The 15,376-nt window shown below is 41.0% G+C and overlaps 2 long non-coding RNA genes across 3 annotated transcripts in view; both read left to right on the top strand.

Moving 5' to 3' along the window:
• LOC122462428 overlaps window positions 1-15,376 on the top strand; it is a 199,872-nt gene that overhangs the window by 71,315 nt on the left and 113,181 nt on the right. The gene's annotated exons all lie outside the window — the stretch shown is intronic.
• The window catches only part of LOC119567427, a 73,436-nt gene that overhangs the window by 25,462 nt on the left and 32,598 nt on the right, over window positions 1-15,376 (top strand). The window contains exon 4 of one of the 2 annotated variants that reach the window (XR_006284966.1): window positions 9,549-9,580. The exons of the other annotated variant lie outside the window; for it this stretch is intronic. This is a non-coding gene — a long non-coding RNA (uncharacterized LOC119567427). Of the gene's footprint in view, window positions 1-9,548; window positions 9,581-15,376 lie in introns of those variants that run through there. 2 annotated transcript variants of the gene reach the window in all.

Here is a 15,376-nt window from a genome sequence, read left to right as displayed (position 1 = left end):
TTCCAAAGGGAATTTCAAGCATTGTTGGAATATATTTTTTCAGAGTGCTTTTGCCATTTTTAACATGACCCCTGAAGCTCAATCTGTCTCTGTCTCTTTTGGTTTAGATTAGAAATAAAACTTGTAAAGGGGGAATAGCTGGCTCATCCCATGATTACTGACTTTATTATTGTACGTGGCCTCTACGGGGTGTGACGCTTTTGCGTTCAACCCAGACCAGTAAGGGGTTTTGTCACCACCTGGCCTGCAACTCTAGATTTCTTAAATGTTATGCTCCATAGCTCTGACACCAATAACCAGTTTTACAAGCATGCAGGTCACACCCTGGCTTTTACTGCATAGTTATTTTTTTACAGAGTGACCCCCCGAACCCCCAGTTCTGAATTTCTGCAAAACTACCTGCCCTGTCATGTCCAGCCCGTTGCTGGAACACTGACAGAAGTTGTTAAATTTGTTGTTCCTTGAAAGAGTCAATACAGTGCAGCTCATTAATTTAACTGGTGCTGGACAAACATGCTTATTTCAATCAAAGCACAGGGGTTGTTTAGGTAAAAAGGAAAACAAGTTTGTTTAATTAAAAAGACAGAGGGTTTAAGTGAGTTCAAGTATAAGGAATAACAATAGAAAGGCTTACAAGCAAACAAAAAGTAAAAATATGCTTCTAAGACTTAATACTTAATTTCAGTAAGTTAGTCTTTTCCTAAGCAAGTTTCTTACCTAAACTTAGTTCCAGGAGACTTCCCCATTGGATGAAGGACCTAACATTCTGGAATTTCAAGCGCTCCAGTCCCTTGGTTCCCCTTAGTGATAGATAAAAAGAAAGGGGAACCACTCTGTTATAGTCCACTAAAGCTCTGAAATGTATTCTTTGGAAAGTAAACCCAGCCCTAGCTTCCCTCTCCTGAGGGGGTATAGATGCCATGCTATCTTCCCAAAGTTCATTGACCCTGCTTCAAGAGGCAGAAAGGTTCCTGCAAGTGCGGTCTCCGTTCCCCTAATGATTTGTATGTAAACTGTGCTTTCATTGTTTTGATTCTACCCTGCTTAATTTATGGTGGAGACAGGTAGATAGTTACCTTTCCTCCTGTGTGGGGGAGAACTTATTTCTCTCTGTGTTTGGCCGCAGACTTTAAAGCATAATATCATTAGGTATCCATAATTGGTCATGTGTTAATGCATACATTTTACCATATTACTGTATTATAAAAGTGTATACAATCAGTTGATTCAATTGCTTATCATTTGTGGTTCAGACCCCTGGTCTTTCTAGTTGAAACTATCTCCCTCACTCACTGTTTTGCTGAGTCTGTTTACCTCTTAGGTAAATGTACTTTCATTGTTGGTGCCTGATGACCAGACTGGTCAAACAAGCAAATACATATTCTTTGGTCTAAGGTAGTCTGGGCTTATGTATTGCTTGCTAAACATATTTTAGGAACGTAATTCTAGCACATGTGTAACCCTCTTTGCGTAGCACGTACATACATCATGCAACAATTCTAATGATTGGTGAGTTATTAGTTTTCCGTTGATACTATGTGACCTCTTGTGGGTATATATCATAAGTATGTTGGGTGCAGTGAGTCTGTCATGCCTGATAAGAATTGCTGACACAGAGTAGTTATCCATCAAAGGGCCTCTGTGTCACACAGAGTCATAAGGCTCTTCCCTTAGTGGTTGTTTACACTTTGAACTGGAAGGTGTAATTTCCAGCTCAAGGAGACACTAGCGTGCTACACATACAGTGTGGGTGCAGCAGTGCAAGCAGCAAAGAGGCAAGGGTGAGGGGGGCCTGAGGTAGCCACCCAAGTACATACCTAGTGTATTGAATGAGTATGTACTCAGGTGGCTGGCAGCTCAGGCCACTGCGACTGCACTTCTATTTTTAGCGGGCTAGCTCCACAAGTGCTAGTGTGGGTGTCTCTTCAAACTGGAAATTATGCCGTCTGGCCTTCGTGTAGACGTGTCTTAAGTACCCTAACCTTCTATATGCTCTTAGTACTGCCAAGCTTGAGTTTATTCCGGCTTATTCAGTATCCAGTAACAGATCATTACAAACTACGTACTCAATAGGAATCGTTTATGTGCCAAATACTGTGAAATAGAGCTAACTTTTTATGACTGAACGCTTTTCTATCCATCTCTGGTTGGCGCAACTCTCAGCATGAAACTCGGGTGTCACATGACTCCTTTGCACACTGATAAATCTGACCACTGCCTTGTATACTCAGCAGTGTTCTTTGCACTGTCTTGTGGGTGCTTTCTTTGTGGACTAAATTCCAATATTCTCTCTTCTTTTCAATGCAGCCATATAGTGAACTGATTTTTTCCCCAATAACTTTTCTGTAGCTCTTACATCACCCTCCTCAGGCCTGATCCAAAGCGCGTTGAAGCCAACAAACTCCCATTGACTTGGGCTTTGGATTTGGCCCTTTGTCATCATTGTGAAACTGTAAATGCATGTTTTCTGCCTTAGGTGTGTGCGCGTGCGTGTGTGTGTGTGTGTGCGCGTAGTAGATGTTGTTTTACAATCATGTTAATCCAGCTACATTTTATTTACAAGTCTAGTCTCTTAAATGATCCAGACTCTTCTGGAATGGCTTGCAGTATATTTTTATTCTTTGGTCTTCCTCCTTTCTTCTTCTCATCATCATTTTAGAGTTTACTGTCTGCTATCACACAATCTCTGTGCTTACTATGTAGACAGTAGACTTCTTCGAGTCTTTGGCTTGTCTCCTTTTTGGGGGTTATAGAAAGGTTTGATTTGGAATAGTATTTTTGATGTAAAACTCCTTGTTATGATGGCATTATCAGAAAACATTGCTAGGTCATATTTGATACACAGGTACTCCATAAATTAAGGCACAAAAGAATGAAAAAATGGCTTGGAAAAGGGATTAAGGAGAGGTGCTTGGTAACTGAGTAAGCCGGGGCAGTTGGGGACTCCTATGATTGGTACAGCAGGGAGCCAACCCCCACCATTATAGTCCACCTTAACCCCTCCTACGAGGGCGAGTGGTCGGTAAGGTCCCAGCAAGGGAATTGCTGGAGGGACCTGGTCCCGGTAAGAAAATTGCTGGAGGGACCTGGATGAAAGGGGAGCGGGGGAGGAGAGATGGTGAAAGCCCCTGCCACCCACCCCCCGAATTGGCAAGGTCCCGGCAGTGAATCTGCTGGAGGGACATAAATTTTGCACCTGCACCGCACACATTTTATCCACCGGGTTAGTCACAGACATCTAATGATAAAGTTGTGGCTGATTAAACCCATATCTAATGTCTCCTGTCGTTCTTTCAGCATAGCCAGATAATCACCACCCTGCACTTTAAGCAGGGAGGGGTTTGGCTGGCTGGCCAGGAGAAGAGGGCAATGTTTTCTGGCTTGGGGGAGGAGGGGAGACATAAAACTGCTGGAAAGAACAGTCAGCATGGTGGATGACTCACCACCTAGGAATGAGAGGTTTAAAAAGGTCAGTCTTTTGGCCCCTCCCCTCATCCCTTGGAACAGGCTAGGCAGCACCCACCCTCGCTCCCGAATTAAATCACAAATATGCCAGGTTTTTAGCTATATCGGCTGTGGGCATTATGCTAGCTGCTCCACTAAGGGGGGCTGGGAAGGAATTTTTCCCTTACCACCATACTGGCCAGGTGCAGTGGGGTTTTTTTCACCTTCCTTACAGCAGGTTCAGGTAGGCTCAGTTCATACATAGCATGATGGGCGGTAGGCCATATGTCGCAACTCTTTATTTAAGTGTACAGTGGACGTTCAGTGCAGGTACTCCATAAATTAAGGCACAAAAGAATGAAAAAATGGTTTGATAAAGGAATTAAGGAGAGGTGCTTGGTAATTGAGTAAGCCGGGGGCAGTTGGGGACTCCTATGATTGGGTACAGCAAGGAGCCAACCCCCACCATTATAGTTCACCTTAATCCCTCATCCAAGGGGAGATGGTCGGTAAGGTCCTGGCAAGGGAATTGCTGGAGGGACCTGGATGCAAAGGGGTGGGGTGGGGGGGAGACTGGTGAAAGCTCCCCCCCCCCCCCCCCCCGGAGCTGGCTGGAAGTGGTAAGGTCCCGGCAAGGGAATTGCTGGAGGGACCTGGATAAATAGGGGTGGGAGCTGTGGAAGCCCCCCCCCTCCCCCCACATCCTCCCTAAAGTTGGCTGGAATAGGTTAGGTCCCAGCAGTGAATCTCCTGGAGGGACATAAATTTGCATGTGCACTGCACACATTTTTATCCGCTGGGTTAGTCCCAGACATCTGTCTAATAATTAAGTTGCGGCCTGATTAAACCCATATCTAATGTCTCCTGTCATTCTTTTGGCATAGCCAGACAATCAGCTGCATGCAACCATAATAGCTTCCTAGGTTGAAGACCGCATTTTCACACAGCAAAGTGTCACACCCTATATAATCGATCCCTTTATATTGCAAATAACCTTAAGTGTGGGTACTTAGGCCATGCTTCTGCAAAGGCTTGTGCTTAATGCTTCAGTGGCAGAGATGGGAAATAGAATAAAGCATGCCACATTTTTTCAAGTCTGGAATAAAACTATGCTTTTCCGGGTAGGCTTTTTTTTTTTACTGACTCTCACAACTTGTTAAGCATTTCCTCAACAAAGGATGCGCTATGCAGTGTCTTGGGCTGGTTTCTAAGCAATGATATGCTTTTGCCATTTCCTAGCCTTTAAAACTCTGTCCTGAAAATAGAAAAACTCTAAAAACAGGATTGGAAGAGAAGTGATGTGTAAAAATGTTCTTGAACATTAGCGTTTTCACTTTTAAGATAAGGCAACCAGAAAAAAAATCCAGTTTTATAGCTGGCTTTTCTTTCTTTCTCCCCTGAATTGTATGGGAAAATGGGCTCTTAAACTCACGCATGTGCATCCACAAATAAAAAAACCCTCATTTGGACCAGAAGGGCTGCTAAAGGTCAAAAAGATTCAGTTGTCTAAAAATCCCAGTTGTTCGCACTGGCTATAAATGACCCAGCACAATCTGCTGTTGAAGTCAGCAATTTTACCAGCAAGTGGTACCATAACAGAAAACGCAGTCTTAAATTCCTGTCTTTGTCCAGTTGAGGTGCCTAAACTCTAAACTTCTGAATAGGTCTGATTGCCATTTGTTCCAACATACTCAATTATGTATGCACCATACTTGCCTCCCGTTTTCTTGACTAGCTTGTCAATACTCCCAGTAATATTGTTTGCCACTGAAAGAATAATCACTGTCTGATTGCTTGCCTCTTTTGACACCAGTGAGCCACCTCCTCCTAATATTTCTTTTTCTTAGTTCTACAGCTACCTCTATTTATTGTCTTGTGTTATATAAACCCATCCACTGAATCACCCTCACTGACTTCCAATTCTGAAAGCTACTGGGGGTGTGCGTACGTATCTCTATTTCATTCATTTTTTACTATGCATCCTTCCTCTTTTACTACCTCTGCTACATCATCCTATTTCTCCTTGTTGTGCCTGCAGATTCTTTGTCACTCCTGAATCTAAAAGCAGTCATGGGTCATCAGTAAACTTCCCCTGTTCATTGATCTTCTCGACAACATCAAGTTATCTCGTTAAATCTGTTGCAGTATCTGCATGCTGATATCGTAAGATATTTACATTAAGGGCCAGATCCACAACTACTGTAAATTAGTATAGCTTTAGATTTCATTGAGGCTAGGGCAATTTATGCCACCTGAAGTCTGGCCCAGACTTTATTTTTTAGGCTCCAATTCCAGAAAAGCACTTAAGCATATGCTGAACTTTAAATACATGAATAGTCAACTAGATTGAAAACTGAGAATAGATCAGTTCTTTAGCCAGTGTAAATTTGTGTGGCTCCACTGAAATTTGGAGCTACATTAATCACAGTAGTTGAGGGTCTAGACTAATTTCCCACTGTGCTTAAAGTTTAGCACAGGTTTCAGTGCTTTATTGGATCAGGACCTTAACTTAAATGCACACATCAGATTATTTCCATATCTCTCATTTTACTTTTACTAATAAGTAACGTCGCTTTGTTGGGACATGCCTTTCCCTTTGGAATTTTAACTTACTAAATGGTTTCCTTGAAAACTGTAGTAAAAGAAGAGAAGATGGTGTCCATTCTGCTTGGCTCAATAGCATGAAAGGTCACAATTTAAGATATATTTCCCTGCAGGAATAAACTTGGAAATGAGTTAAAAAAGATTTTACTTACAGCTAACATTTGAGCCTGGCTCCTGGAAGTGGCCATCCCACTGAAAACAGATATTATTTGTCAGCATGGGATCCCATTGTGAAAGATTATCCAACTGAGTTTCCAAATACCTTTAATACTGTAAGAAACTACTATTTCAGGCCAGAGTTTTCTAAGTAACTTCAGTGATCCAGAACATCTAAGCAAGCGTGTGGCCTGACTTTCAGAGGTAAAGACAGCTGCAGCTCTGAAAATCAGGTCCTTTATATTTAGGCTCCTAAACTGGAACATTTTTTGGCACCGGTTCAAGAATTTGTACTGCATTTTGGGCGGTGAAAGGGAAAGAATTGGAAAACAGATCTGGACAAAAGTCTTGTCTAGATAGATATTTCTAACAAATTCCTACTATTGCTAATCAAGGGTCAGCTATACTGGAATTAGCAACATTAGTAACCCTGGAGTAGACAGCTCTCTCAGTTGCTTACACTACAGCCTTAATTAGATTTGCTCTGAGCAGATTTAATTAAATGGTGCTTAAGATGGATGTCAGAGCCAGACAGCAATACTGGTGGAACTGAACTGGTGTTCCCAATTGCCACTTGGGAATTCTCTTCTTTAAATACCCTCCTGTAGGCAAGAATAATGAACCTAAAGCTACAGCCCTTACTCATGTGAGTGGTCCTAATAAGACTAGGATTAGAAAGAGTAAGGACTATGTGATTGAGTCCTATCAGATAACACTGAAAATGCTATAAAACCTCAGCAGATTATTTCAAATTCTGTCGAGGTAGATTTTGCTACTATTTGTGATACATTATACAATAATGCCTGTTATACAGCACAGACACTGTCTGCAGAACCCTAATTCTTGCTATAGGCATGACAGGATTACTACTTCAACAGTCATTCCTGAAAGTGCCAACTGTCTCCATGTAACACAAATGATCTGTAACCCAGATGATGTGACATCTTCCAGAATTATGCTGTAAAGAAAAAAAAAATATCCTATTGCCATATTCAAGATCATATGATAGGAGGATTAAATAAGATTCTCATCTCTGCTGTACTAATTTATAGTCACAATCTGGTGAAATGGAAAGTCATGGACATTAAGTGCAGCATGTGGTTCTTGTATTATAAAATTCATGTTGTGCTCTACCCTTTAGCCTTCATCATATAGTTTTGATTTAATTTGTTGCCATTTGTTATGCTAGATAAGTTAAAAATGTTGTTCTATATTGAATCAGTACAGAAAGTGCTTGAAAATCATAATGTTGGAAACACAATCATTGATCAAATAACTATTTTTTTACCTGAGTCTACAGAACATCTTAAATTGATTCTAGATGTATCTGCTACATGCTAAAGGTTTTGGCCTCAATCTTTCTGTTAAAGGCCTTTTATCTTCAGATCAGTTTTGTTCCTTCCAAAAATACATTATTTTTTGCTGAGAAATCCTCATTCCCCTCCATCTCAATTTATTTGCTGGGAAACTGGTCCCACAGAACATCTACAGAACCTTCTGAAGGAGAGAGAGCAAAAGAATGAGCTTTTAATTTAATCAGTACCAGTAAACATGATTCAGAAACCTTGGATCTGAGGATGCATTGGTACAATTGGTTATGTTCTTGAAAGGGCAACATAAACTTTAAATGGGGAGACTAAGGAGTTTATAAACATAGTGAAACTGAATATTTTCCTTAAGTACAAGAACTCTGCCTGGAAATTTTTATATTTTGTCATACAGGATTTGATGCTTAAGATCTTTGGAATAGTATTTATAATGTAAATAATTTATTCAATAAATAAGCTACAGTTGTTTTCAGAGTGTTTTCTACACAATTTGATTGACTTTAAATATGGATTTAGATGGTATCTATTCAATTCTCCACTACATTTTGGGAGAACTGAAACTTTATGATTTAAAATTTCAGTACTTTTGTAAATGAAATGCAAGGTCTTATGAGTAAAGACTTTCCATGACTTGTGTCAAAAAAAAAATGTTAATTCAGTGCCCAAGGTCAAAATCCTGCATTTGATTAAATGTGTATCTATGAAATACATTTATGTTCAATATTTTTTATCCTGTAAGAACCAGGTGTCATTGAATGATACTTCCTTAGCGCCAATGGTAGTTTGTTATGCGTTTGTCCTGGCTCTCTTATTTCTCATTTTGCTTTCCTCCTGTTGAAATATTAAAATGCAAAATTCCTCATAAGATGACATTTATGGGTCTTTTTTAATATTCTTGGAGAAAACTCTCAATGGATGAATCTCCAAAAAGTTCTGTGTTTTGGTTTGCATGAGCGCCTCAAAGTTAGGATGCTTATCTAAAGTTCATCTCAAGATATCCAGAACACCACCTTAGGTAGGAGACTGAGCTGACAATCTCATTGGACATTGCTTTGTCATGAGATCTTCAATATAGCCTCATTTCAGCTGTACCAGAAATGCTGTGATGGTCACTATCCTCATTGTATTAGTGCTTTTGGTCCTAGGTTAAATTAGGAAATTTAGAAACATAAGAAAATTAAAAACCGAACACTTCATTAATCATTTTTTTTAAAACGTTGGGGATTGACTTTTGATCAATGACTGTTAATGAACCAGTTCACCTAGCTGTAGGGATGAAGGGGTTGATTCTCAAGCCTGGTTATGGGTCAAGGGATCATACTCCTGTTACACATTGCTAGCAGAAAATCTCCCTGGCATATAGGAAATGACTGGGAACCTCTGCTGCCCTGCCCTAGTCCCTGTCCCAGTATAGGCCCAGTTCAGAGTGGAATGGGAGTAGGATGGAGCTCTGCTCTGTAATGCTGATACCCTGCTGCTCTATTATGACAATTAGTGGTGTAATTTTAGGCCTTATCTTCACTGTGAAAAAGTTGTGCTCTGAACTTGTCAGCTAAATCCAGTTAAAATCCTAGTGAAGACCCGGCAATCTGTAGTTCCCATACGCGTTAGCGGGCAGAGTTAAAGACTAAGAGGGAGCGCTGGGTTTCCCTAGACCGTCTAGCTTGAGTGAAAACTACAAGATGCCTTATTTTCACTAGAATTTTACCACCAGTTAGTAACTCCTGAACACTTTTTTTCACACTGAAGACACTACCTTAGAGGAGACTGGCAGTAGCTCCATGATACCAGAGTTAGGTCTCACCCCAGAATCATGGAGCTGGAACCAGCTTCGCAATGCACTCCCTGAGCTGACGGGTGCTTTTGCACATCTAGGAATATATTACCGGGCCTCACCGGTAATTATAGTATATAAGGTAAAATGGCCTAAGATAAACAAATTACAGTTTAGTGTACAGACAAATAGCATATTCCAGGATATTGCCACTTAGCTAACAATATATTTTCTCCTTTCAGTGTGATATACTACCTGTGACAAAGTTCCTGCTCTACCTTGGTGGGTCTTGCACTTATTGGCGGATTTACTCGCCTTGGAGCTTCACGGCAGCCCTCAGCTTGGCCGTTTTCATGAACCCACAGTCCAGGTTGACTCCTCCTGTGTCTGACCAGGAGTTGGGAGGATTTGGGGGGAACCTGGGCCCGCCCTCTACTCCGGGTTCCAGCCCAGGGCCCTGTGGAATGCAGCTGTCTAGAGTGCCTCCTGGAACAGCTGTGCGACAGCTACAACTCCCTGGGCTACTTCCCCATGGCCTCCTCCCAACACCTTCTTTATCCTCACCATAGGACCTTCCTCCTGGTGTCTGATAATGCTTGTACACCTCAGTCCTCCAACAGTCCGCGTTCTCACTCTCAACTCCTAGTGCTTCTTGCTCCCAGCTCCTCACACGCACACCACAAACTGAAGTGAGCTCCTTTTTAAAACCCAGGTGTCCTGATTAGCCTGCCTTAATTGATTCTAGCAGCTTCTTGATTGGCTGCAGGTGTTCTAATCAGCCTGTCTTAATTGTCTCCAGAAGGTTCCTGATTGTTCTGGGACCTTCCCTGTTACCTTACCCAGGGAAAAGGGACCTACTTAGCCTGGGGCTAATATATCTGTCTTCTATTACTCTCCTATAGCCATCTAGCCCGACCCTGTCACATACCATATATGATGGTATTTTATACGTCTGTGGAACAAGGTTAAGGCAAAATGTATGGCTAATCTGTTGACAATAAACATCTGTTGTAACATAAGTGAACAGCCAATCTATCAACTTTGACTGCAAAAAGGAATGATACCATTGTCAAGATCTTCCACAGAATGAAATGGTTCTTCTCTTTCCTTGTTCTAATATTAAATAATTCTATTCTAGGCAATCCTATTTGGGTGTTATATAGATCACAGATTTCCTGCTGAGAGTAAAAGGGAGGGTACAGAAATGGGGAGACAGACAGAAGAAACTGCTATTAACTGGGGGTCACTCTACAAATGTGTTTCATTCTGTTATCGAGCCCTTGTTGCTATGACTTTTTCTAAATTCCAAGCTAAAATACACTATCCGCTAAGAGTACAAAAACATGCTTAGCTGGAATGAAGTCTCATGAGCTGTCATAGCTGTGTATGACACTATGGCATGTCATGATTTTATCCAAGTTCTTAACTGCAATGTGGCTTTGCAATAATATGCAAAAGTTGTCCCTCAAAGTTTTGTAATAAAAGTGATCAACCCTGCCTTCCTAAAAATCATTCAATGTGATAATATCGCAAAATCCAAACGCTTTTGGAGAGAGCTTTGCAAAATGTCTGGTCCTTGCCAAACACACTTTTCTTGTCAGCCACAAAGAACTTGAACGGTTGGATTACAGCTTAAAAAACAATATGTTTTGTTAAAGATAGTTCCCGCAGTGGATCAGATCTTGACCTAGAAAATTATCTGAGGATACATAACTCCCAGTTTTTGCTATACTTTAGAAGGAAACTTAATAACCCGGCAACAGTCTTATGACAGACTGTTACTGCACTCAATCCAACCAAAATTGGACTCTGAAGGACTGTCTTATATCATCTGGTATATCCTGTCACTTTATATTTCTTATATTTAGAATATTTTTCTGCGTATCAATGTTTTTATGCTCTTAAGTTTAAGAGCATACATAAAACTAAAAGGGGAAGAGGGCTGTATCATCAGCGGATGTAAATTTGACCTAGCTCTACTGAAGCCAGTGGCCATAAATCTCCCAGATCCTCAGCTGGCTGAACTCCATGGACTTCAATGGAACTGTGCCCATTTACACTAGCCGAGGATCTGGCCTATTGTGTTTTTGTCATATATCTCATCAAGCTCGATTGTATTTGTTTGGAAAAGGTATTGTACACCATTTTCATATAAAAAGTTAATAAATAAAGGCAGTGCCTCAGCTAGCTCGTTCTGTATTTGAGAGGATCAAAGGAAAAGATACTGTACACACTTCTTTATAGATTCAAATTGTCAAAAGCTTAAAATAGTGGTGACCTTCTTTAGTTGCACGACCAGCATGAGTATTAAAATGCAATCTAATGCTTAGAGCAGGGACTCTGGATTTATTTCTAACATTGGCAGCAATTTGGGTAAATCATGTAGCCTCTTGTGTTATCTCTGTGAATTATAAGGTGTATGGGTTAATAAAATATGGTTGAAGAAGGTTCCACTGTAGCTATTACACTTTAAGAATAGCAAATAAACAAACCCCCACAAAAACAACTTAACTAGCTTCATGAGGGGGACAAACCCTGAAAGACTGGCAGAAAAAGTGACATTTAGAGAACAAAAACTGTAAGGTTAGCATTACATACGCACTTTTCTTTTTCCTTTTCCCCTCCCCGCCCCCTCCAATGCAACTTATTGCCAAGTCCTACTGGTGTGCACCTGTTAGGAAACTGAGTCGCAAGCAGTCAGCCTAGTGGTCAGAGTGGGAGTTGGGTCTAGTGGTTGGAGACCAAATGTCAGAGTCCAGGCTCAAGACAGAGTTGGAGTCAGGAATCAGGGCCAAGGGTTGGAACTGGATTGCCAGGAGTCAGGGGAGGCAGGAGCAGGGCTGGTTCTGAGGCAGGAGCAAGGCTGGTACAGGATGGGAACAAGGCGTGGGTGCAGGGCAGGATCTGGGCTGGAGCTGTGAAGGAGCAAAGCAGTAATAGGGTTTGGTGAGAGAGTGTCCGTGTGTGTTGAGCAGCCAGCAAGCTGCTGCTTCTGAGCTTAAGAACCAGCCTGCTGGCTTCCTCAGCCAATCAGGCAGGGTGGTCTGTCAGGCAGCCTTGCTGGCTCGTTAGGGTGTCAGGAGTACTGAGCAGGTGCAGCTGCAGGGCCTTACTGCTGGCCATACCTCAGGAACATCTGGAAACAAACTTGTGAAAAACGAGGGATGGTTCTAGATCCAGAATATCAAGCATTCAGCACAGGCCGCAAATGGATAGTTGTATATTATACTTGAGGTAAGTGTGTAAACATCTAATTCAAGCAGAAATGGAAGAAAAAAATTTGAAAAGAGACCATAAAATGCTGTAAAAAACCCAGGAGCTTATGATCGCTCACCGCAAATGGAAGTGGTGAAAATTATAAATAGGTTGGAATTGGAGTCATGAAAGAGCATACTGATGATTATGTTTTTGTTTCATATTTTTCTGTGCTGTGTATGGAGGTAGTATGGAAGTAGTAAGGCCCAAACCTTCACACCCAAGTGTCTGAAGTTGGCTGCAAAATTCTATATTTTAGATGCCTAAAAAGTGGCTTCATTTTCAGAAGTGTACCCTCTATTCCTAGGTAAGTGACCTGATTTTTCAAAGTTGCTGAGCACCCACATCTTCCGATGAGAGTTGTAGTTGCTTAGCACCTCTGAAAATCATTCCACCTTTTTTTTTTTTTAAAGGTTCCTCTATATACATATGGGTGCTTAATTTTAAGCACTGAGGTCTAGAAATGTTTGTTTGTTGTACTAGTGCCTAAGGACCAACCAGGAACTGGACCCCATTGTGGTAGACATTGTAAAAACACAGAGTAACAGACAATCCCTGCCACAAAAATCTTACAATCTAAACAGATCTGAAAGGCACAGGCTGGTGGAAAGGGTATAACACACAAGCAGAGTGAACAATGTGATGGCAAATATCATTTTGGGGGGGCATATTTGGGGGATAAGCTAAATGGAAAGAGAGGTGAAGGGAAAGGGGACACTGAAGGGAAGGTGGGGTAAAAGGGGCAGGTGTGGAGTGACACTGAGGGAGTGGGAGGGAGAAGTAGAGGGGGGAGCAAACAGTCAGTACAGGGCAGAGAAAGTCCAGTCAAAACTCTAGGAAGTTCTCTGAATGTTCAGAGCTCTCTGCTTTAGCCACTTCTCCAGCGTCTCCTGGTGGCTGGAGCCTCTATTTGCTTATTCCTTGGTGTTTTTCATCAAGAAGGGAGGGGAGACATAACCCGGGTTTCAGTGCCCCCAAAGCATACCGGGGTCCAGACAATTCTGGTCTGTTTGGTATTGAATGTGTTCTTTGATACGCCTACCATACAACAGCACCCTAAAATAAGACACAGGGCCAGCAGATGGAGACTATATTGACATCCTTGCTGAATTCAGTAGGCACTGGATTGGGTCCATAGCTTGTATACAACTAATCATTCTTATTTTTTTCATTTTGGAAAGGGAAGTGGTGTGAATTTTTTGTATTCACACTGCCTTGGGAAGAAAAACTCTCTCTAGTTTTATTTTCAACCCTTGAACAGTAACATTTAAATGTACAATTACAAAGGTAATTTCCCCCCCTCCAACACTTGTTGAAGCAGTCCCCCAGTTTCTTGTGCATTCTCCAAGCCTCAGGTGTAGCAAAGTGGTAGCTTTTACATACCAATGATAGTGGGGGGAAATAGCCCAGCAAGTAAGGAGAAGTTTTTTGACTACTTCTTTGATTGCTTTTAGATAGTGGGGAAATATAAAAGATTTGATTTTTAGTTAATTGTACAGAATTAAATCCATCTGAGTAAAACCAATTGGAAATGATTTTAGCCTTGGCTCTGGTCCTTTGCTCTGCAATAACTGCAGCCATTTAACGTAAATTGTCCATCAAAGTACAATTCTATTCTGGCTTTTGACAAATTGCACAAAACTGTTTGCTTCCCCCCAGAGAAACACAAATGTGAGTAGTTGTGTAGGTTTGTTTTTATTTTTTTTCCTGCCTGACATATAGGTTGCCTGAACTTGAGGGCTGAAATGCTTTTAGGTGCAGCATTAAGTAAGCCTAGAAAGGTTATATGTAGTCCAGCTGAGCTGAAGTGAAGACATTTCAAAACGAGGAGCTTATGTGGTGTGATGACGCCAGAAATTGCTCTTTCACCACATCAGTCATCATTGTCAAAGCACTCCTCACTCTTTAGCAACGTAATAATTATCCAGACAAAATCACCATTGATTATAAATCTTTCATTTGGTCAGAGATGCACTGAACGGCATGAAAACAATTCAGGTGCTTTTCAAATTGTTTATTCACTGCACAGTTGACATTGTAGGATATATTGAGCTTTCCTCAGCTAAGAAAAGTTTAGGTTGCAACCTAAAATCGATAGAGGGAAGCCAATCAGATAAATGTATCGTTCTTTTGAAAATTACATGACCTAATTTCATCACTCACTGCTGTCTAATTTATGTTCACACTTTAGTGGATCGGATGTCTGCTTTTAAAGAAGAACTTTACATTTATCCATTCTATTCCATCTATCCACAATTTCTTTTCATATATAAACACACAACTGCACCCACAGCTCTTCTTTATATTTAACATCATTGTATGTTGGATGTCAAGAAGAACAAAGTACAGACTAATAATCCAGAAAAGTCATCTCTGGTTAGTGTGGTGGAATCTGTTGTGAGGCCAGTGGAAGAAGGAAGAAAGTAGCAAGTCAGTGTCTAAGAAATAACCTCACTTTTTCCACTGCTATAAAACATCAACAAAAACTTGTAATATTTTCTTCCTCTTACACTAGATATTATGTTTTGGGTCTCTGTTCCTCTTTTGAAGGTGTGTATAACTCCACTTGTTGAAATAGGTGCATATTCTGAGGGAAGAACAGGGAGTCAAACTCAAGTGAGTGACAGTTAATAACTTCCTATAATAAAATATGCAGGCAAGTAGGATGAAACTGTTATGATGAAAAGTTCTAATGGCTACCCTTATGGGGTTCTTGGATCCAAAGCCAATATATGTGCAAAGTACTCCTTTTTTTTTTTTTTAGCCTCAATGGGTAGAGCAATGAAGCCATTATACAGCAAAACCAACTGTAGAC

This window comes from Chelonia mydas, chromosome 11 (genome assembly GCF_015237465.2).
Source record: "Chelonia mydas isolate rCheMyd1 chromosome 11, rCheMyd1.pri.v2, whole genome shotgun sequence".
NCBI lineage: Eukaryota > Metazoa > Chordata > Testudines > Cheloniidae > Chelonia > Chelonia mydas.
This window is presented reverse-complemented; position numbering and strand designations above follow the sequence as displayed.